Raw genomic sequence first — 23,986 nt, 5'->3', positions numbered from 1 at the left:
TATAGATCTTAACTTTGTTAAAGTCTATAATGTTGAATTCATACTTGTCATTATAGGCTATAACAAAATTCAATTCTCATCGTTGTCTCCTATAATGTCGACTATGAAGTCACCATTATAGGGTCATGGTTCTTATTGGCTAAGTAGCTCCTATTGGGATGTATCCTTTAAAGGCTACTTGTAATTATTGTTGTTATTACTTAACAATGGCCAAAACTAGATGGCCACTTTTTGTCACCATTATAGGTCTATAACAGTGACAAAGAGAGCAATAGCGGTGACTTTCATCACTGCTATTGACCCTCATTCTTGTAGTGTGTGTATCACCCTCCATCATATTATTCAAGATTTTTTAGATAAAGGAAAGTTCAAATTCGTTGGAGAGGAGCAACTAGCTGAAAATGATAACCAGGACATCTACACAAATATGTTCCTTGATCATGAGCAAGCGAATGGTGTAGAGGCGATCAGACCAGCATACAATTTGGGGCAGCAAAGGCAGTCTCCATCCCGCAAATGTCCTAGCGTGGTGGTGATTCCTTGTATCAATGCCAACCAAGAGGACATAAACTAGTTCCAAGTTAATAGCATAGATGATAAAATTTGGTTCCCGTGGTGCCTTAATTTGTAAGAATAATACTAATTTTAAACTTGTGGATGCTAACAATATTTATGGCTTGCACAGAAGCATGAAAAAGTTTTGGAATTTTGTCGACAAGTGAGAGCTTATGGATATTCCATTTTATGGATAATCGTTTACATGATCCACTACAACAAAGCAGTAGATTAGCGACGACCACATTCCGTCGCTAACATGGTTAGCGACGGATTAGCGACAACGAGGCGACAGTATGCTTACGTCGCGAATATTTCGATGCTAACTGGCGACGGAATTATTCTGTCGCCAGGTCCGTCGCTAATTGCGACGGAATAACGAGCGCTATATTCTGTCGCCAATCCATCGGTACTAAACGACGACCACGGCTTGGTGACGGATTTACTTCCGTCGCTAGATTAATATAAATAGCGACGGATGGTTCCGTCGCAAACACGAAAAAAAATTAAAAAAAAATTATTTGAAAATTAAATACCGAGCAATTTCTATTTCCTGTACAATTTATATTTCCTGTAAATAAAAAACAAACCACACAAAAAATTTCATATAACAAGAATCTACAACAATTAATCGTTCCACCTTAAAATTAAGAAGTTTAATTATTTACAATTCAACAATTACAATTAGGAAACATAAAAAAAATAGAACTTCTTCAACACAGTCCTCTAATCATCGCCAAGATTTTGTGTGTCTTCTTGTTCATTGTCTTTATCTGTCCCTTCAGCTCCACTACGCTGATTATCGCTAGCAGCCTACACAAGAAAAGAACAGTCAGTATTGATAAACAAAATATAATAAAATAAATTACACACTATATGTGATTCTATCATGTGCTCATGTGTGATCTAAGGCAATAAAAAAACTCTATATGTGATTCTATCATGCTCATATGTGCTCTAAGGCAGACAAAAAGTTTTATATATATATATATATATATATATATATATATATATATATGTGTGTGTGTGTGTGTGTGTGTGTGTGTGATTCTATCATGCTCATATGTGTGCTAAGGCAGTCAAAAAATTGAATATGTGATTATAGCATGTTCATATGTGTTCTAAGGCATCTAGAAAAACTCTATATGTGATTCTACCATGCTCAGATGTGCTTTAAGGCAGGCAAAAAACTATATATGTGATTCAATCATGCTCGTATGTGTTCTAAGGCAGTCAAAAAATTGAATATGTGATTATAGCATGTTCATATGTGCTCTAAGGCAGGCAAAGCAAAAAAATTTATATGTGATTCTATCATAAATGATATATAGCATGTTCATATGTGTTCTAAGGCAGTAAAAAAACTCTATATGTTATTATAGCATGCTCATATGTGTGCTAAGGCAGTCAAAAAAACTGAATATGTGATTATAATATGCTCATATGTGTTCTTGGGCAGTCAAAAAACTATATATGTGATTCTAGCATACTCATATATGTTCTAATGCAGTCAAAAAAACTTTATATGTGATTCTATCATGCTCATATGTGTTCTTAGGCAGGCAAAAAAACTTTATATGTGATTATAGCATGCTCATATGTGCTCTAATGCAATAAAAAAACTCTATATGTTATTATAGCATGCTCATATGTGCTCTAAGGCAGTCAAAAAACTGAATATGTGATTATAACATGCTCATATGTGTTTTTAGGCAGGCAAAAAGTTATATATGTGATTCAATTATGCTCATATGTGTTCTAAGGCAGACAAAAAACTGAATATGTGATTATACCTGAGAGGGACCTGGAATCGAAGATCCCCTATCCTAAACAGCGGCCTTGATCTCATTTCGGAGAAAGGGGGCGACGGTGTATTGGAAGTAGTTATTCAGTGATTCATTAATGATCTCGCGTACATCATCACTGGAAAGAATAGTCGGCTGCTTGGAGCTTATGTCGGCGCAAGAAGTCGGTGAGTCGTAACTGGAAGAACCAATAACTGGTGAAGTGTTCATATTACTCCCAAACCCGAACACGCGACCTTTTTTGGGTTCACCTGCTGCAGTCACCCATGCTGTAGGATCAAATGATGGATGTTGAGTAGCGTCATTGCCATATCGCTCTACCATCTGTTGCTCATATGCCTCCTACAAAATAATGTTTAAAGTATTCATTAATAATTAATGATAACATTATGATAACTTGCATATATATTGCATTGATTATTAATAGAATTAATACATACCGTTGTCGTTCTCGCCTTCTCTGATACGAAGACTCCCGTGGTCTTCCGTTTATGTGTTTCTACAAACACATCTTTATATGGTACACTGCCTCCTTTTTCTGCTTCCTGCGAAGTTAAATGACAAAAGATTTAGTACACAAGTTTGCAACAATACTTATAAAATTAATATTATATATTGATGAGTTACCATTTTCTTTAAGTGGCTCCCAAATGTCTTAGATCCACCTGTGTGTAGATGGGCTTCGAGCATCTTCGATCGATTTTGTGCAGCCTTCGTAGAGCGATTTCTAAATGCATCTCCATCCTACTTATCGCACATTTCATCCCAATAATCTCTCCTGATAGTAATAGGACCATGGCCCTTCCACAGTAATGGATCATCTACTACGCCAGATGCTTTTTTTGCTGCAGTCTTCATAGTGTGCAGCATGTCTGCAAATCGATTGGCAGCCACCTTCTGCCACATCTTTCTTGCATCATTTTCTTCCACCGTAGTTGCGAAGCGATTCGAAGCCTACAAATATTTTCAGTCATTCTGTAGACATTGCTTAAATAAATTAACTATGAAACACATTAACTATGAGGAACAACTGTATACCATGAATGAGGACCACAATCTGTCTAACACCTCCTTTGGGTACTCTTTCCATTGAGCAACTGGTCCTGGTAGATGTTGAAGAAGTGAATTCCTAATCTCCCATACTACTTCTTGTGGCTCAAACCTCGTGCTGCACATGAATTGTTACACAGTAAATATCAATATAAAATATTTAAAAGATATGCAATAATTGAAAACAAAATACTTACGGTCGATTATCGATATACACTATTCGAATGAGTCTTCTTGTGCCAGCCTGAGAAGACCTTGTTTCCTGTGTTGGCTGTTGACTTGTGTGATCAACTGGTGTAGGTGGGTCATGTACAGGCGCAACATCATCTGTAAAAAAATACATTAGAAATTCTCAGAATGCGCATTTGAACTAATCAAGCATCCAATTAGTTATATGATATACCTATCATAGGAGCCCGTGAAGATGAAGGCTGAGCCTGGCTACTACTGGATGAGCAACCACTATAACCTCCACGAACCATATTCTAACAAATAACATATGTCATACAATACATTCAAATAATTCACATCAAGTATTACAATGCATTCAAGTCATTCACATCAAGCATTGCAATGCATTCAAATAATTCAAATCATTCACATCAAGTATTGCACTAATTCAAATCATTCGTTGCATAAATTATAATACATTCAGATAATTGAAATCATTCACATAAAGTATTACAATGCATTTGAATCATTCGTATCAAGTATTACAATACATTCAAATAAAATTTTTAATCATTCACACCAAGTATTGCAATACAACTCACATCAAGTAATACAATGCATTTAAATAGAGGTTTATAGTATAAGATTTTGCTCACTAGTTTGAGAATTCTTCCTCGTCACTAGTTTGACTTTCTTCTTCTTCTTCTTCTTCTTCTTCTTCATTGTTTGCCCATCCACTTGGTACATCATTTGGATCACATTCCTCTATGAATGTTTCATCGGCCAATGGAGATATGACATGCATATCATGCACAACATCGTGACCATAAGCGAAGTCATAGACATCATCTGATTGATAGTAATCACTGTCTTCAACTAACTCATCTTCCTGTAACTGATCATACTCGGGGTATAGTTTGGATTTCACCTTGCAACTGCCCACCATTCATTTCTATCTGACTTTTTTATACTCGGATATGAAGTATAATAAACTTGTTGAGCTTGCGAGGCTAATATGAATGGTTCATATGTTCTAAACCTGGATTTATGATTCACTTCCACAATGCCTGAAGCTTTGTCGAGTCTTGTTGCAGTTGGATCAAACCAATGACACTTGAATATCGTAACCCTGTTATTCATGCCTAAGTAAGTCAACTCCATTATTTCCTCTATAACACCGTAGTAATCATGTTCATTTTCACCGTTGCTGCTACCCTTGACACACACGCCACTATTTATCGTTGATTTGTTTATACCGTAGTCTTTTGTATGGAATCGATAACCATTTACGATATACCCGTTGTAGCATTGCACAACTTTGGTCGGACCATTTTCTAAATCACATATTCCTTGATCTTTAACATCACCATGGCGAACCTACGCACAGACATAAACAATGATTGTGATCACGATCAATTAAGTAACTTAGTGTTGTTTATAAGTACAAAATTTATGTTAGCTTCTTTACCAACTGTTTCAACCACTCCACAAACTTAGTTTCACGTTCTTTTTGTACTTCTGCATCAGTGAGATGTGAAACTTCGCTTTGCAACTCCAGATCAAATCGTCTGCAAACCACAATACTTATATTACCGAGCCATGTATCCACATATAGAACATAAAAGGATTTATAATTGAGTTGCATATACATATACTTACTCGATGTATGGGTCGATCGCTGAGCAATTAAAAAGAATATAGATGTGTGCTGCATCTTGCTCTCTATCTGTCAATAGCCTTGATCGGCAACTACCAAATGCATGCCCAAGTGGTTGAAATATCGACAGCTTGTCAGCTACAGTTACTTGTTCTCCATCATCGTTACGGGGCGGGCATGTGTAACGTGTTGGAATATGAGGTTCGAAGTACATAGATGAGAAATTTGAAATCTCTTCTAAAGTGTACGCCTCACAAATAGAGCCTTCTACTCTTGCTTTATTACGAACCTTTTTTTTTAGGTCGAACATGCATCTGACAAGAATATACATTTCAAATTTTAAATATCTGTCATTAAAGAGACAAATATAAAAAAACATATACCTTTCAAATGGGTACATCCATCGATATTGCACAGGGCCACCAACCCTTAGTTCATATGGCAGATGTATGATCAAATGTTCCATAACATCGAAAAATGCTGGCGGAAATATCTTTTCTAACAGACAAACAGTGGTGATGACAGAGTCCTCGAGATTCTTTACATCTGATACAATGACCTCCGATGCGCACAATGTTCTGAAAAATCCGCTCAACTCAGACAATACCCCCCATATAGGTTTGTCTAACATATTATGGAATGCTAGGGGTATCAATCGTTGCATAAAGATATGACAATCATGGCTCTTCAACCCATATAATTGTCCATCATCAATCTTCACAGCCCGAGCAATGTTAGAGACATATCCATTTGGAAATCTCAGTTGTCTCAACCATTGACATACATGTTTTATTTGATCAGGTCCGAGCACGTACTTCACCTTTGGTTTCAGTACTTTGCTATTATACTCTTTGAGTTCCAATTCTGGTCTTTTACATATTAATTTTAAATCCATACGGGCCTTCGGATTATCTTTCATTTTTCCTTTAATATTCATTACTGTATTGAACACATTATCAAACACATTTTTCTCTACATGCATCACATCCAAATTATGTCGTATCAATAGGGTCGGCCAATACGGTAGTTCCCAAAAAATAGATTTTTTCGTCCAATTGTGATCCTTCCCAAATCCACGGAAGGGTGTAGGACTGCAGGCATCTGTTAATACATCTGGAAAGTATCGCAATCTTCTTAGAATCTCTATGCTGAACAATCTTGAGGATGGACCTTTCGTTTCAGTTGTGCCTGCTTTAAATGCATTCTTTTGACGTCGGAACGGATGATCGCTGGGTAGAAATCGACGATGGCACTCAAACCAGCAAGGCTTCCTTCCATGCCTCAATCTAAAAGCTTTGGAATCCTCCATGCAGTACGGACAAGCCAACCTCCCATGTGTGCTCTAACCAGATAACATACCATATGCAGGGAAGTCACTGATTGTCCATAGAACAGCGGCCTTCATGTTGAAATTTTGTTTTTTGTGGGCATCATACGTGGTAACACCGTCATCCCACAGTACTTTTAATTCATCAATCAATGGCCTTAGATATACATCAAGATTTTGGCCAGGTGAGGTCGGACCAGGGATCAACAGAGACAAGAAAAGATTTGGACGTTTCATACACAAGCTTGGTGGAAGGTTGTATGGAGTTACAAATACTAGCCAGCATGAGTATGGAGTTGATCTACCCCCAAATGGATTAAATCCATCTGTACATAGACCGAGTCTAACATTTCGCACTTCCATTGCGAAGTTCTGATGAGTACGATCAAAGTGCTTCCAAGCTTCAGCGTCAACAGGATGTGTGATCTTGTTTTCATCGTGTTGAACTTTATTTGCATGTCATCTCATGTGTTTAGCTGTCCTTGAAGACATATACAATGGCTGCAATCTAGGAGTGATAGGAAAGTAGCGGAGCGACTTGTATGAAACTTCCTTTGATCTCGTGCTACCATTGCCACTTGTCTTTGGCTTGAACTGAGGATGCCCACATGACGGGCATGATATGTCGTTTTCCTGCTCCTTGAAATACAACATGCAGTAATTTGGACAAACATCAATCTTTTTGTAACTCATACCTAGAGCGTTGACCATAACTTTCGCACGATAGAAATTTTGTGGCAATTTCTCATCTTTAGGCAACATACTTTTCACAATCATGCACAAACGGTCAAAACATGATTGACTCAAATTATACTCGGACTTCAAATTCATTAGTTGAAGAACTGCAGACAAGATAGTGTGACTCTCACAACCGTTCCAAAGTGGCTCATCAGCATCTCTAAGTAAATCATAAAATCTACTAGCTGCATCGTTTGGTGATTCTTCATCTATGGCAGTTCTTACATCACTAGAACGCATAGCAGAACCCAGTTCTGTTCCTGCGGCATCAAATATCAAATTCGTATATAGATTATCGTGCACCACATTCACCCGTGCATCAAAATCGTTTCTAAATTCTTCTCCATGAAACATCCAGTTCTGATAATCACTCACAAAACCCTTCCTGTATAGGTGATGTCTAACGCCATGAGGTTCTACAAATCGATTATTCTTACAAATCTTGCAGGGACACCTAATCCGACCTGTGGGATCTACTGTACTGACACTCGCCGTTGCAAATTCAATAAAACTGTCAACACCATCCATATATTCATGCGATAACTCATTGTCCACTATCATACGGTACATTCATTCACGGTTTGCAGTCATTCTGTCGTATGATGTTACGAATAGTATCCTAACGAATTAAAAAAAAAAACAATCAGAATGCTATGATGAAGAAAACATCAAATTTATCATGCAATATACTATGTCAAACAATAACAAGAATTTTGATGCATGCATTGATAACTTAATATTTTCAAGTGCAAACTATTAATGACACGATACAATCATTTGAAGCATGCTTTTATTATAAAATTTCACATGGAAGTCAAAATCAAATTGAAAGTAACTACATGCAAGCATGGATACAATTACATCAAACATTGCAATACATCATAATCATTCATATCAAACAAATGGCAAACATGTACCTGCAGCAAACACACTTCAATATCTCACTAACTACTACTATGCTTAGCATGGACTCCGTACTCCAAAAATAAGAACACTTCTATATTCCTACATTAAAATCATGCTCAGCATGATCTCCGAACTCCAACAAAGCAGTCCTAGATATCAACAACTAAGTGAGTGTGTGAACAATAAAGTGTTGCATTCAATAAATTAAATAACATGTGATACGCTTGCATCACTTACTCACCACGGGTATTTACCCGATTTGCATTGTTTTTGTCATTTACTTACCACAGGTGGCTGAGCACGAGTTGGTTCCGTTGAAAAATCTGCACAAAAAAATGCAATTTTAAAAAAAAACTTGCCACAAAAAAAAAGGCAGTTGTTCCGGCAAGGGGTCGACTCCCCTGCTGTTCTGGTAGAGGGTCGACTCCCCTGCCTGTTCTGTCATGGGGTTAACCCCCTGCCTGTTCCGGCATGGGGTTAACCCCCTGCCGGAAAGGCAGGGGGTCGACCCCCCATGCCGGAAACGCAAGGGTTAAACCCCTGCGTTTCCGGCACGGAAGAGGGTTAAACCCCCTGCCTTTATGGCAGGGGGTTTAACCCTTGCTGGAAATGCAGGGGTTAAACCACCTGCATTTCAGGCAGGGGGTCGACCCCCCCTGCCGGAAACGCAGGGGGTTAAACCCCCTGCCGTGCCGTAAAGGCAGGGGGTTAAACCCCCTGTCGTAAAGGCATGGGGGGTCGACCCCCTGCCGTGCCGTCATCCCTTTACGGCAACGGCACGGCAGGGGGTCGACCCCCCTGCCTTTCCGGCACGGCAGGGGGTTTAACCCCCTGCCTTTTCGGCAGGGGGTCAACCCCCCTTGCCGGGGTCGACCTGCTGGAAACGCAGGGGTTAACCCATCTGCGTTTCCGGCAGGGGGTCGACCCCCCCTGCCGGAAACGCAGGGGTGGGGTTAAACCCCCTGCCGTAAAGGCACGGGGGGTCGACCCCTTGCCGAAAAGGCAGGGGGTTTAACCCCCTGCCGGAAAGCACGGCAGGGGGTCAACCCCTCGTGCCTTTATGGCAGGGGGTTTAACCCCCTTCCCTGCAGGAAACGCAGGGGGTTTAACCCCCTGCGTTTCCGGCAGGGGGTCAACCCCCCATGCCGGAAAGCACGGCAGGGGGTTAAACCCCCTGCCTTTCCGACAGGGGGTCGACTCCCCCTGCCGGAAACGCAGGGGGTTAAACCCCCTGCATTTTCGGTAGGGAAGGGGGTTAAACCCCCTGCCGTAAAGGCACGGGGGGTCGACCCCCTGCCGGAAAGGCACGGCAGGGGGTTAAACCCCCTGCCTTTCCGACAGGGGGTCGACCCCCCATGCCTTTCCGGCAGGGGGTTTATCCCCTTCTTGAAACGCGTAGGGCGGGCGAACCTGTCTCCGGCGAGGCGACGGTCGGTCGGCGGGGCGACGGCTCGGGCGGAACGTGGGGCGGCAGGCGACGGGGCGGCGGGCGGCGGCGGAAGGCGTCGGGCTGCGTAGGGAGGGTGGGAGAGAGGAAACAGGAAAAGAAGGAAAAGGGTTATGATCAGATTTACGCGAAAATTAGCGACGGATTGGCGACGGACGTATTCTGTCGCTAAGCCGACGCAAATATATACAACTCCTTAGCGACGGAATATGTTTGTCGCTCACGGCGTCGCTAAGTAGCGACGGAAAAATACCGTCGCCCCATCCGTCGCTAACCGCAGCATGTTGTTGCGACAAAACTGGTCCGTCGCTAAGCCGTCGCTACTTAGCGACGGACCATTTTCCATCACTACATCTGCAAATATCACGAAACGTAGCGACGGATTAGTGACGGTTGCTAAGCCGTCGCTAATTGGCGACAGAAAAATGCCGTCGCTACTATCCGTCGCTAATTAGCAATTTTCTTGTAGTGATCGATTAATTTTTTTTGGAAGAAAAATATTCAAATTTTAGTTATAGAAAGAATTATAGTACATGTAGAAGAAGTAATGAAGTATCACTCCTTGAAGACAGACAATACAGAAATAACATCCTTAAGCAAACCATCACACTTAAAGTGAGATGTGCATAGTATTTTGAACAAGTTGTGAACCCTGTGTAGGCCACTTTAACGATAACAAAGCCTGAAGTTTTTTAAAACAAAAGAACATATAGAAGAAGAAATACTGTTTATGTGGTTCAGTGTTTATGAACACCTACATCCACTGTGCAAAGTCTCAACTCAACGTGATGGATGAGTAGGTTCCATTGAGAGCCTTTATATAGATTTTTACAAACAAGTAAAATATCTAAACTCTCTCTATTGTTCATATTATCGTGGACTTCTCTAGAATTATTGTGATTCTTATCACCCTTCATTGGACTCTTTGTAATAGACTTGATAACCTTTATTTGACCAGGACTCTCATTATAATTCTCTATTTGACTGGGACTCTTATCATCCACTTGACTTAGACTAACCGAACTCTTCATTTGTATTTGACGCGAACTCTGATTATCCTTATCACTGGGATTCTTCATTTGAAGTGAACTCTGATCAATAAACTTATCAATAGGATTCTTCTTACGTGAACTCTGATTATCCTTATCATTCTCTCTCGAACTCGAGTTGGGGTGAATTCATAACCCAAGTTTGCTATGAAGCTGATCAAAGGCAATCTTAGGAAGAGCCTTGGTTAAGATATCTGCAACCTGTTGAGATGACCAAACAAACTTGGTGATAAGACTCTCATGCACTACCTTTTCTCAAACAAAGTAAAAATCAATATCAACATGCTTCATGCGAGAATGGAAGGTAGGTTTAATGGTAACTTGAAGAGCTGAAAGATTATCATAGAATAAAATAGGTGGTTCAGACAGATATATCCCAATATCTCAAAGAATAAATGATAACCATATAAGTTCTACTACAGTCGATGCCATAGCCTTGTATTCGGCCTCAGTGTTGGAATGAGCTATTGTGTGTTGTTTCTTGGCACTCCACGATATGCAATTAGCACCAAGAAAAGTGCAAAATTGGTGGTAGATCTTCTGGTAAGAGGGCATCCTGCCCAGTCTGCATCAGAGAAAGAATACAACTGAAATGGAGTGTTGGCCAATAGTTGGGTACCATACTTAATAGTGCCATGAATATATCACAGAATTCTTTTCACCATTTGAAAGTGAAATTGAGTGGGGTTTTGCATAAACCGACTAATATAATTTACGCTATATGAAATATCTGGTTGTGTGAACATCAAGTATTGTAAACCTTCAACTAGACTTCAGTATAGCATGTAACGCCCCAAATATTTAACTCAAAAAAATTGGAATAATTTTTTTTTATTAAATCACAACAGAAATATTTTATTAATCCCTTGATTAAATAATTTGGGCGAGTTACAAAAGATAAGACAAACTCAATAACATTAGGCAAATTAAAATTTTGCCTTAAAAGATTACAAGTCATAAATAATATAATTAATTAATCTTTTAAAGTCAGAGTTCCTCAAGACATCCACAGAAGATATAGTTTTATGGCACTGTCTATAGCGACGCCCATAATTGTCTCGATATCTTTATTTGTTTCTTGAAAAATAATAATTTAGATGGGGTCATTCTACACCCCGTCTAAGTAAGAAGCATAATATCAATATGAATGTGATTAGTGTCATGTGTACAAGTATATGTGCAACACATTGATATAAGAAATGTCAAACATTCAAACAAGTTCTGAATGTACAATTCATCCAATACAAACCTTTTATGGTTCAATACATAAAGGAAAAATATTAATGAGTGACACATCATATGAATGAATCATGTTTATGTTATAACAATTTTGAATGTAAAGGAAAGCATTACTAAGCTATGCATCACATGAATGAATCACACTCATATTATAATAAATGCAATATCAAGCACTGTGTATACTTGAAGACTGTCAAATGTGTTCTGACTTTATGTTTCTCTTGTTAATTACCATGTGGGTACGCATAGGCATTCGACATTGTAGCGGACCGAGACCACATGGGGGTCTATTATGCTTTTTAAATTAATATCTTGTATGACTAGCTGTACGGATATCCAATAGGGACAGTTCACGACCGAGAGAGAGTACTCCCCAGTGGCTAGAACTAGAATTAGAATGCACCTTGGTAACTTTTGCAGAAGACTTGAATCTACCACCTAGGACACATTGATAGTCCTGGCCCCCTAACTCCAAGGACTGAGGACCGAGTGAGATGCCTAGCTCTCAAAAAAACATAATTGTCTCACGGAGCTTGTACCATCTACCCTCTCCAAGGTAGATCATGGGTTTGGTAACATACACCGTCTTTCAGGTGTACCCAGAACCCTGGGAAGCCCGTAACATATATTGTTGTCAAGTATACCCAGTATCCCACAGTTAGGTTATATGTGCATATTTTTCATTCTTGTTTGTTTTTGTGTGCTAGTCATTGCACCACAAGGGATTCCCAAAAATCCCAACCCACACTTGGGGTGATCTCAGTGTATGCACATTACCCATCGAATGCCCAATTAGCACCAACAATATTTTCTCAGAAATTTGACTCAACTCTGAGCCGAGTACTTATACCTACAATATTTTAAATTTTTCATTTCTGAGCTAGGGTGTATGTTTCGTACCCTACTGACCATGCACTCATAGGGCATGTCTCAAATACAACTTTTTCATAAGTGCTCATATGGCACTACCATGGTCCTGTGAGACCGCAAGCTCATTTTTGAGCTTTCACATGATCATGGCATGGCAATTGTCCTTTATTAGGCAAATTTTTGCAGAACAAGCACATATCAACTGACACGAAACATTTGCATGCAACCACAATTCCATTTAAAGTGTGAATCAATTTGCATCATAAGTGCCCCTATGGCACCATAAGGGTTCTGTGTGCTCAGTTTCAATCTTATACTGTCATGCTCCTGTAGTTTACTTAATTATGCAATTATAACAAAATATGTATAGAAAAAAAATATGTGATTCATGCATTGAACATTGGTCGCAACATATATACGTCAACTACATATAAAACCATGTACAACATGATTTCGTCATTGATATCTCTTTTAGTTGCCATATTAACATACATTATTTTCCTAAGAAGATCATCAAAATTTCATGAGGCTAGTAACCATGTGCATTGCGGTGTGTTCTGCTATAACCAATGTATGTTCACATTTATGAGTTTTCGACCCACTCGGGGTATGTGTACTATAGTGAATTATTGATGCTATACATATGTATACACAAAGTGAGCTTTTTTTTTAGACCTAACTATCCTGGCAGATGTGCATATACTAGTGTAGCACAATCACAAGTAGAAAGACAGGTTTACAATCATAACATGTTTGCATTTGCCTTTGTAAGATGTTTATTAAATTGGAACATGTTGGGGTATGACATTTATGAGTGAAATTTACAAAATTCCAAATGTAACTTAGTAGTATATGTGCAGAATGACATGCCAAAAATTTTGCCTTTTTGCTAGAGTTGGTAGACCCAGTTTGCTACACATCCATGGTTACAATTGTCGCCACTGTTAAATACTGCAGTCAGATACTATGGTGTTCAACAAAGCAGCAAGACCATGTTACACCTTAGGTGATGACAGTAACAACAAACTCTATAAGGTGGTACATTAGGGTCAGGCCAACCTCTACCTGATGTGTCTCACAGAGTGACGCATTTTGCGGTTTGCCCTCTGGGCAATATGTTAATTGAAGATGAAGCATCTAACAAATGGTGGTGTACTGACTTACTATGAGGAGGGTGCAGTTGTAACCCTGAAGTACATAATATCGGGTCAGACCGAGTCAGACCAGCAACATCCCCACTCTCGGTAACTTTTTCTAAGTGAGCAGAGCCCTAGTTGGGTGCAGTTACTGTTGCCCCTATTCGTCATAGTGGAACGGGTCTGCTATGACCAACAGAGCATGACAGTGGGCTGTGAGCTATCATTGGCAGCCAGCTGGGCATTAACTAGCTGGTCTGAAATATAATGTAATCATATATATAGGAGGATTCGAACCAAGGATATCGGGCGTACAAGGGGATTTGAACTACGTTCTCTTCCTACTGAGGCAACCAACCTCACCAGTGTGCCAACTCTTACTTGGTTGCACTTCTTTGCGACTAAAACTACTTCAATGATGAGTGGGGCTAAGGGGAATCTGAAATGGAGGGGAGTTACAAAAAAATGAAAACTAAGGAGGGTTACAAAACCGAGTTTTGGAAACTCGCCCCTTCTTCTCTCTCTCAAGTTTTCTCTTTTCTCTCTCAAGTCTCCCCTATCAACCAGCTGGGTGACTCATCATCTTCATTGCTTGCCGCCATTGATACCGGGCGTCCACAAGGAAGAACGCCTTACTTCTAGATTCGCATCTTCACGAGGTAGGTGTACTATTCCTATTTACTTATGCATATTGCCATGAAACATTTGTGTGTGAGTCTGCAAAAAACATTACAAAAAAATTAGCTTTCTTTTCTTGTACCTCGGTACCCTGAGAAAATGAAGTAGTAGAATCTGATTAGAAAAGAAAATAGCCTAAAATTGAGTATAGGCACAGTAGTGCCGATGAAAGGGCCTTCTTTGTGCAAGGCTTGACTTATCGAGCTCAAAAGCATAATTGTAAAGCAAATGTTCTCTATGTGAGTTGCTAGTTGTGACTATCTATACATTGTGTTCTTGGTTCATAGAACTAGTTTGTTTACTTATGCTATATCATGCAGTGTTGGGTTATCCCTCGAGAAACCCATGACCTACCATCGTAGTTGGACCTCTAGACAGGTACTGCTTGTACACCACGATGAGTAAGAGGTGAGGTCAATGAGTACCTCGAAGCGTGCAATGAGCACTAGATTGAAACATATAAAAATAATGATATACGTCTTCATAGGGAAACAAGAGCAAAACATGTAGATTTAAACCAAATAAATTGCAATTGTTTCCCCTCTCATCATAGTCGTACCTTCAGACGGGTACGATCATACTTTTGGACAAGTACGTCACATTGGTGTTACAATGAAGAGGTTGTGGCAACCTCGATTTATGCTTATAGTAGATTGTTGAGATCACATACATGGTGACTTTTCGCCTTCACAGGCAAGATGCTCAAGTGGGTTGTTAGACCATAGCATGGAGATTGGGGCGGCGGTTAAGAAACCCCCATCATGCCCTTTCGACCTCACGGTTCATCAAGGGAGAGGATGGATGGTACAAAAACTCTGATGGACAGGTTGTTAACAACCACCCTACAGGCAAAAGGCCTGACTTCCTCTGTCATCAGAGTTAGGAGAAATTGGGATTACCATAAATTATCCTAGGTGGTAACTCTCAGGTACTTCTGTAGAAGTTGGATGCATCCATGGGCCATGAATGCCTTTGGGGATTTACTTTCTTGGTCAGTGACCATTCCCTTAGGAGCAGACTCAGTCAGTGTAAACACCCCAACTTTTTCTCATCCATTATCAGACAATCCCCCTCATGCAGAGCCAACCCTGTTAGGTCTGTGTAGGAGTCAAACCCCGAGTCTGTTTCAGAAAATCACCATTTTACCCATTTTTACTAGAAATTTTACTATTTTACCTTTAGGTCATCTCGGACCTCAGTTAGTCGAAGTCAACCAAATTCATCTGTAACCTCAAAATAGTTAGAATATCAGTCATTTCAAACTCATCTGAGCTCACAATGAACATACCATTTTTATTTCTGATAATTCTTGCCAAAATGGGATCATTTCTTCAGAAATGAGCTCATTTCTCACTCAAATCCAAGCCAATTGTCTCCTAGTCAGTCATATTCCTCTGAGTCTAGCTTGAGCTCACCAGAAGTTCAAGTGCTCCAGTTTCAGTTCAAAACCATTTTCTAGTGTCCAGAAGCCCATTTTAGCATGTTTTAGCTCTTTCAGCTGAAATTGAGTTGAGTTCAGTCAGTTGAGCTAGTGTTCGACCTTCAGTTTTAGTTCATGTCAGTATTACTGACCTTTGTTACCTTTGTTCCAGCTCAAACCCAACTCTGGTCTGCAATTCACTTCACTCCAGTAACCATTTCTCTAAAAATGACAGTTTTTCTTGACAATTCAGTCTGGGAGTTCAGTCGAGTCAGTGTCTTGTCAGTTCATTTGAGTTCTGAAACCCTAGAACCCAGCTCAATCCAGATCGTTTCAGTTCAATTCAGCTCACACCCCAATTTTCAGTGTCAGTCTGGTCCGATAGAGCCCGAAAACCATTTCTTGAACCATTTTACAAATTTTATCAATTTTAACAATTTTTGAACTGGTACAAGTGTCAATCAAAGTCCAATATCCAAAATCCTTCATTCAGGGTCTGCATTTCGCATAGCATTTCATGGCATTTCTCATCATTTCATATCATTTCTCAGCATTTCATACCATTTCATCATATTTCATTTTATTTCATTTCATTTTCGAGGTCCAGAACTCCAGTTTTATAAATTTCAATCCAGATTGAGTTTTAAAAGTTTTCAGAAATCAATTTCAAACCCTAGGTTTCCAAAATTGACATTTTTACTCCCAAGATTCTAAATTTGAAAATATTTTCCCGAGAAAAACAATCCGGATTTCTTTTAAACTCAAATTTTTAAATTCTACACTGGATTTGCTTCGCAACGGGGTATGAAACTTTAAATTCTGAGCTCATTTCAAAAACTGCCAAAAATAGCTCATTTTGTTCAGAAATTTCTTGAAAAGACTATCCTACCCCTATGATTCTCAAAATGAATTTCAAATTTGGAAAGAAAGCCCACTCTGAGATGGCTTATCTACTTGTATTTTCTTTAAAAAAAATAAACATTTCTTTTGCTTTATTTTATCATTTTTTTATTTTATTTATTTTTTAGTATTTTTTTTTAGATGTGGGACCCACAAGAGGGGTCGACCAGCCCCCTCTCCCTTCCTCTTTTTTTTTTCTTTCTTCCTCTCCTTTCCTTCTTTTTCTTTCTTTTCTTTCCTTTTTTCTTTCTTCTTTTCCTTCTTTCTTCCTTTTCTTCCTTTCTTTCTTTCCTTTCTTCCTTCTCTTTTCTTCTTTTCTTTCTTCCTTCCTTCCTTTCTCTCCTTGGTCCAGCCCACTCACGTATCACCCTTCTCTTCTTCCTTCTTTCTCTTCTCCTTCTTCTTTCCTTTTCCCTTTTCTTTCTTCTTTCCTTCTTTCCTTCTTCCTTCTTCTTTTCTTTCCTTCTTCTTTTCCCTCCCTTTCTTTCTTTCCATTTCTCATTGTCCAGCCCCCTTAAGACCCCTCTTTCCTTTCTAAAAAAAAATGCATCTCACGTACCCCTCTCAGACCTTTAGCTCTCTCATCTCCCATTAACCCCTTTTTATTAAAAACTTAGGCTTTTGTGTTTATTTTTCCTAAGTTATAACAAAAAGAGACATACGGCTGCCCATCTCACGCCCAACTCTGCAGCCTTTGGACTCCTCTTCTCTCTCTCCCCCCACTAATCTTTTTTTTTTATTGCAGCTCCTTCCCAAGCAAAAAGTGCCTAGCAGTTCCACCACCTTCAACTTTCTGAAATTTCACTAGAGGAGGGGGGGTGAATAATGAAATATGAAATAGATCGATAAAAATAAAAATTAAAGGCAATAAGGCACAACACAGAAAACACAGGATTTATACTAGTTCGATCAAATTACTGACCTACATTCAGTCCCCAAGTAAAACACTTGAGCCTTTCACTATAACATCTGTGTTACGGGATAAATAGTACAACACCCTCTTCCTCAGAGGTCTACTTCTCTCAACAGAGAAGGAAAAACACCCTCTTTCCCAGAGGTCTACTTCTCTCAACAAAGAAGGGAAACACACTCTTTCATAGAGGTCTACTTCTCTCAACAGAGAAGGGAAACACCCTCTTTCACAGAGGTCTACTTCTCTCAACAGAGAAGGGATACAGCAGAAAACAGAAAGTTACAATACTTTCCTATAGAACCTTCAGAATGGTATGAATGCACGAATGAAGATTCTCAGAATGTTCTTTTCTTTTCACACACAGTTGATTCTTTTGTCAAAGAGCTTTTCTTGACTTTTTCTCTTTTTTTTCTAAGCTCTCTTTTTCGAATATTGAATAGGAGTTTTTCTCTTTGTAAGCTCACATCTCTTATGAAATACTATTTTGTTTGTATATATATAGTCATAAGAAAATAGTCGTTGCCCTTTTTGAAATGATTGTCCTTTTGGGATATGAGGTGTCAGATCATTTCAAAAACAACTTTATGTGAAATAATATGTGTACTATATTATTTTTTTGAAAAGTCTTCTTTCCATAAGTATAGTATTTGGGGTACACTATCCGTTGTTGTATTTTAAATGAGATATAATTTGTAATGGGTTTTTTCTCATAATAAATGATTTATAGTACATTGAACGTTAGAGTGCAATCTATCATGTAATTTTGTCTTTACTTAATTTAATGATTTGTAGTATATTAAAATTTTTCTTACAAATAGTCACTTCATTAGTTAAATGATGTAAGTACAATAAATGCTTTGTTAAGTACTTTATTTATAAATAGTCATTTCTTAAATGCTTTTTGAGGTGGCATTTAATGTTTACAGAAACAATGATGGCTTTAAGTATAAGTCGACATTCTTGAGTATGGATTTTGTTATTAAATAAATAACTGGTCATTTCTCAAATGCTTTTTGAGATGGCATTTAATGTTTACAGAAAGAATGATGGCTTTAAGTATAAGTCGACATTCTTGAGTATGGATTTTATTATTAAATAAATAAATGGTCATTTCTCAAATGCTTTTTTGAGATAGTATTTAATGTTTACAGAAAGAATGATGACTTTAAGCATAAGTTGACATTCTTGAGTGTGTATTAAAAAATAAATGAAGTCTTTTCCAAACTTAATTGTCTTGTTTAAACAATGAGTAGTTTTGTATATAAAATAATATTTGTTTTCTCAAATTGTCAATTCAAGATAGACGATTGTGTATTATGAGTACATTCATTTTGTCTTTTTCTTTCATATTTGAAATCATTAGCTTTTATATCATTTCAAGTTGTCTTTTTCATAAATGCTTGTAAGAAAGTACAATGATTTGTTTTAAAAGATGTTTTTAAAATATCGTATCCTTTTATGAAAGCTTTGCTTTTTGTAAATAGATGGCTTGTATGATATCTAAAGCATGTAATATGAAATATGCAATATGCATGCTTCTGAAGGTTCTATTACATATGACTCTAAAGAAGAAAAAAGTCTTCATCTTGAAGTAGCCGATCTTCTTGGATAGCCTTTATGAATGTATGGTTCATCAAGCTTTTTCTTCAGAGAGTATGATTACATCAACTAGTTGTACTTGATCAGGTTGTCTCCATTTTTCTTAGGAGAAATAACCTTGCATCAAATACTCGTTAAATTCATGATAAATCATATTCAGTCATAATATAACATTTTCATGAAGGCATATCATCATATCATATTAAACCATGTATGACAACATATCATATTATGTATCATCAAAACATAGTTTCTCAACACTTTCAAGGCCTCAAGCCATACCTTGGCATCCACCACAGCGACTCCATCGTCACAGTTTCAGCCTTGAAGCATCATCTCCAGCCGGTCCTTTGGAGCACCACCTCTTCCTTGGCTACAACCTATCTCCTTCATGCCTTGCTCATCTTCATCAAGGATAACCTTCCCCTTTTTCAAGGTAAGATCTCCCTATTTCACTAAAGGCTTTCATTAAATTTTATCTCCTTTATATATATATATATATATATATATATATATATATATATATATATATATATATATATATCATGAAATGTTATATAAAATTAGAAGATCCGTCTGATCCATGGACTGGATCCCTTCTTTTCAATAGCGACATTAAAGTGAGATATACCCCTCTGATTTTTATTATTTTCTTTGTAGCTTTCATATAGATTTTACTCTTCAAGCATCATATTTAAGATCCATGGAATTGTTTACATGTTTAGGTTAGCTTCACTAGAATCTTGTTGTCATTTTATAGGTCTGATTCTGAGTTTCCAGACCCATCGTTATTTCATGTATGGATTCCCTTCTAAAAATCTCAAAAATTTTATGATGATCATATTTGTTTGTCTGTGACATCCTGCCAAAATGTCGGATCTATTCGGGTTTTAGAACCACATTAAACATATCGGATCCCAAACTGGGAGTTTGCCCTCCAGAAATTCCAATTTCTGTTTTAGCAGACAAAAACCTCTGAGATCTCCTAGATGAACAATCCGAATTTTTTTCGAAAAAATACAGTGAGTTCCTGTTAGAGTCTACTGTTTTTCAGTATTTTTCTAGATTTTTCCAAGTAGTTTTGTTCCTGCTAAAAATAGATTTTTCCATGCCCCAGAGAAAATCTCACTTTTTCCTTGTCAAGGTCTAGACCGACCCTAACCTACTGTGTCTGTTCAACCCATAGGCTTGACACCAAAACTTCCAACATAGAAGTTGTTCCTAACCCTTTCCTTTGTCATTTTCCAAAATTTGGGAATTTTTAAAATTGCCTAAGTAGTTTTCCGGGAATTAATTTCCCTGTCTATTAGATTCCCATCTTTGAGAATTTCAGAGATCCAGGTTTCTGATAATCCTCTGCTCTCTCCCAAACCATAACTTGAATCCCAATACTGTAAAAATAGAAATCTTCCTATGTTTGTCAAGGATATTTTCTCAGAATTTCAACTATTTTCTCATCTGTATTATATTTTTCTCATAATTTTCCCCAAACCTATCTGTCTGCCCTAAATTCTAGAGTTGTCGGATTCTGATCCGACTTGCCAGAGCTGTCCAGCTCCGACCATAGGTCAAAACCAGAATCTGTAAAAGGCAAAAATATTTGCCTAACTGTCCTCTGTCACCCCCATAAAATTTGGGAAATTTTTATGGAAGTTTAGTACCCAAAATTCAAGTTAGAATTAGCATTTTAGGTAAAATCTTGATTTTTTAGTATTTTTAGTTATTTTCCACATAAAAAATAACAAAAAAATAGATTTTTGAGCTTCACTTTGTTTTTAGGGTTAGTCTAGGTGTCCATGACAAATTTGGATCAATTTCAAGTTTATTTGCTTTATATGTTAGTTTACTTTTAAATTTAGAACCGAAAATCAGGCGAAAATCAAGTCAAATTTGATATTTTGTGATATTTTTGTCATTTTAAAGTTTTTATCATGTAAATAAGCATGTCGTGTCATATTAGGGTTAATTTCAACATCATTTGCATTTTAATTTCCTGTTTTTGCAAAATTTATTTCAGAAAACCTTGGTTTCAAGGACATAGTCAAGGTCATCAGGGGCATTTTGGTTATTTTGACCTCAATTTCGAAATTCTAAACTTCAATTCTCTAATATTTCATGCATATCATCATATTCCATCATATTGTGTTTGATTTTATTTCATTTGATTTTCAAATTTCTAAATTTTACAAAAAATCTTTCAGAAAATCTTGATTTCAAGGTCATCAGGGGCATTTTGGCCATTTTGACCCCAATTTCGAATTTCCAAGTTTATTTTCGAATTTTATTACTTATTTCTCATGTTCATATCAAAAGGGGTATGAATTTGGGTTTATATCTGAATAACATCCGATAATTTCTAATATTTTCAGATAAATTTAAAAAAACCTACATTTTTGTGCTAACATATTTTCTAGTTTTGCAGGAGCATTCAAGAAGAAGACTTTTATTTGCTTATTTCATTCAATTCAATGTAATATTAGGTTGTAATAATTTGGAATAAGAGTTACTTTTCAGCTTAGAATAAGATTGCATTGCACATAATTTAATTTCTGCAATTTTCAATATCTGATGTATGATGCATATGCACATTTTCCAAAATCACTATGGTTGACACGAATGGCACGTGCACAATCTCTTAGGGAGTTCATGAATTTGGTGGGATTCATATTTATGGTCATAGTCAGAATACGAAGAAAACCAAGATTTGCGATCTTCGTATTAGCCACATTCAGCCTACACTCTTAGGCTAAATTCAAAAATGCACTGCATTTCTCAAAAACTCAAAAGGGTTTTCCAATTCCTCAAGGAAATATCTTTCAAATTCATGTTCATTCATTCATTTCATTCAAATTGCATTATTTTCAAACTCATTTCCCAATTCCATTTCAGAGAAATCATTTTCTCAAAATTTCCAAGTCTTTCTCAAGATTTGATTTTCTCAGAATTCTGAATTTTTAAATAAGATTTCAAAGTATTTTCCAAGTTCAAAATCATGATTTCCCAAGATTTTCACATTCTCAATTTCATTTTCAAATCCCAAAATCAATTTTCTCAAAAACTTTGAATTATTTCTGAAATGGACTTTCCTAGAATTCCCAAATCCTATTCAGAAATCAATTTTCTTAAAAAAAGCTATTCCAATCTCAAAAATCGATTTTCTTAGAGTTTCCCTATTTTTCCTGAGAATCCATTTTCCATTTCAAAAATTATTTTTCAATGAACTTCCTGATTTTCTCAAAATTCTAAAATTCATTTTAGAAATCAATTTCCTCAGAAAAGCAATCCAAATCTCAAAATCGATTTCCCAAAGTTCAAGTTTTTCTGAGAATTCATTTTCCAATGCGAATTTCTGATTTCCAATGAAATTCAGTGATTTTCTCAAGAATTCCATTTTCAAGCACTTTTTCAGTCATTTTCCAAGTACATCTCAATTTTTCAAAGCAAACATCATATTTCTAAAACTTACATTTTTTCAAAATTCCATAGCACATGTCTGATTCTCTATGCATTCTAGAAAAATAGAGCATGATTTAGATAATTTAACTTAGTCAAAGTACACAATTGATCCTTGGTTCGATTACCCCTGGTAAAGGCTCCAGGAACGGTTGAACCTCGTACCGACAGGCGGATCCCATTCCACATAATTTTTCCGCAAATTTTCAAAAACGGAGGTGAGTAATTTTCAAAACCATTTTCAAAACTTTGGTCGAGTTTGACTCGCAAAATCATTTTTCTCTCTCTCTCGCAGAGGAAGGGGGAAAAATTTTGTGATGATAACAGTCAGTCATCCAAGTTAATGAAAAATACCTGACATAATAAACCCCCGGATCGGTCTCGACTGTTTCTATGTTTCGCGTTTGTGCATACCCACAGGCCAGTTAATATCATAACTTAAATAATAATTTGCTCATAATAGTTGTAGATTTACATTAGTTGTTTCCGCTTATGATGCATGCCCTGTGAAGTATAGTGATAATCATGATTGAATTAGACTTAAGTCTCTTATCTTCTAGTTATACATGTTGTCACTACGCTTAATGAAATATTTGCTTATCTTATGCATATCCTGCTTTATTTTATTCTACATTGTCTAATTGTGCACCCTACTAGTTTGTCACAAAACTGACCCATTTCATGGGCAGGTGAGGAGTAGGGTTTTTGGGTAGCCGATGGCGCGATGCAACGTGACTCAAGACTTCCTTCTTTCTGCTGGCGTTTTGGCTCGGAGTTTTGAGATTTTGTTGGATTTTGGATTATAGAAAAACATTTATTTGTTAAACAAAAAAGTCTATTAATAAATGATTGCTTATGTTCCTTACTATTTTGAGTAGTTGTTTTATGTTGGTCTTCAAGCTAACGTATCCAGAATTTATCCACTTGTTTCCCTTTTCTAAAATTGCTTTCGCTGATGTTTTCAAAATATAAAAGGGTTTGTTCTAATGTTTTCAAAATCACAAGTGGTAAATTTTGGGGCGTTATAACTATATATATATATATATTGAAGGATATCGATTTACATTGAAGGC

General features: G+C 37.4%; 1 long non-coding RNA gene across 1 annotated transcript; it reads right to left on the bottom strand.

Annotated features, from left to right (window-relative positions):
- Nucleotides 1–1,133: 1,133 nt before the first annotated feature.
- On the bottom strand, nt 1,134–2,381 carry LOC149813387 (uncharacterized). Its single transcript, XR_016428213.1, has 2 exons — nt 2,349–2,381; nt 1,134–1,368 (listed from the first exon to the last, which is right to left on the bottom strand). It is a non-coding gene; the product is annotated as an uncharacterized LOC149813387 (long non-coding RNA).
- Nucleotides 2,382–23,986: the final 21,605 nt, after the last annotated feature.

The sequence above is a fragment of the Nuphar pumila genome, chromosome 16 (assembly GCF_984573655.1).
Source record: "Nuphar pumila chromosome 16, dmNupPumi1.hap1.1, whole genome shotgun sequence".
NCBI classification, from domain to species: Eukaryota; Viridiplantae; Streptophyta; class Magnoliopsida; order Nymphaeales; family Nymphaeaceae; genus Nuphar; species Nuphar pumila.
The sequence above is the reverse complement of the archived record's forward strand: the minus strand, read 5'-3'. Positions and strand labels throughout refer to the sequence as shown.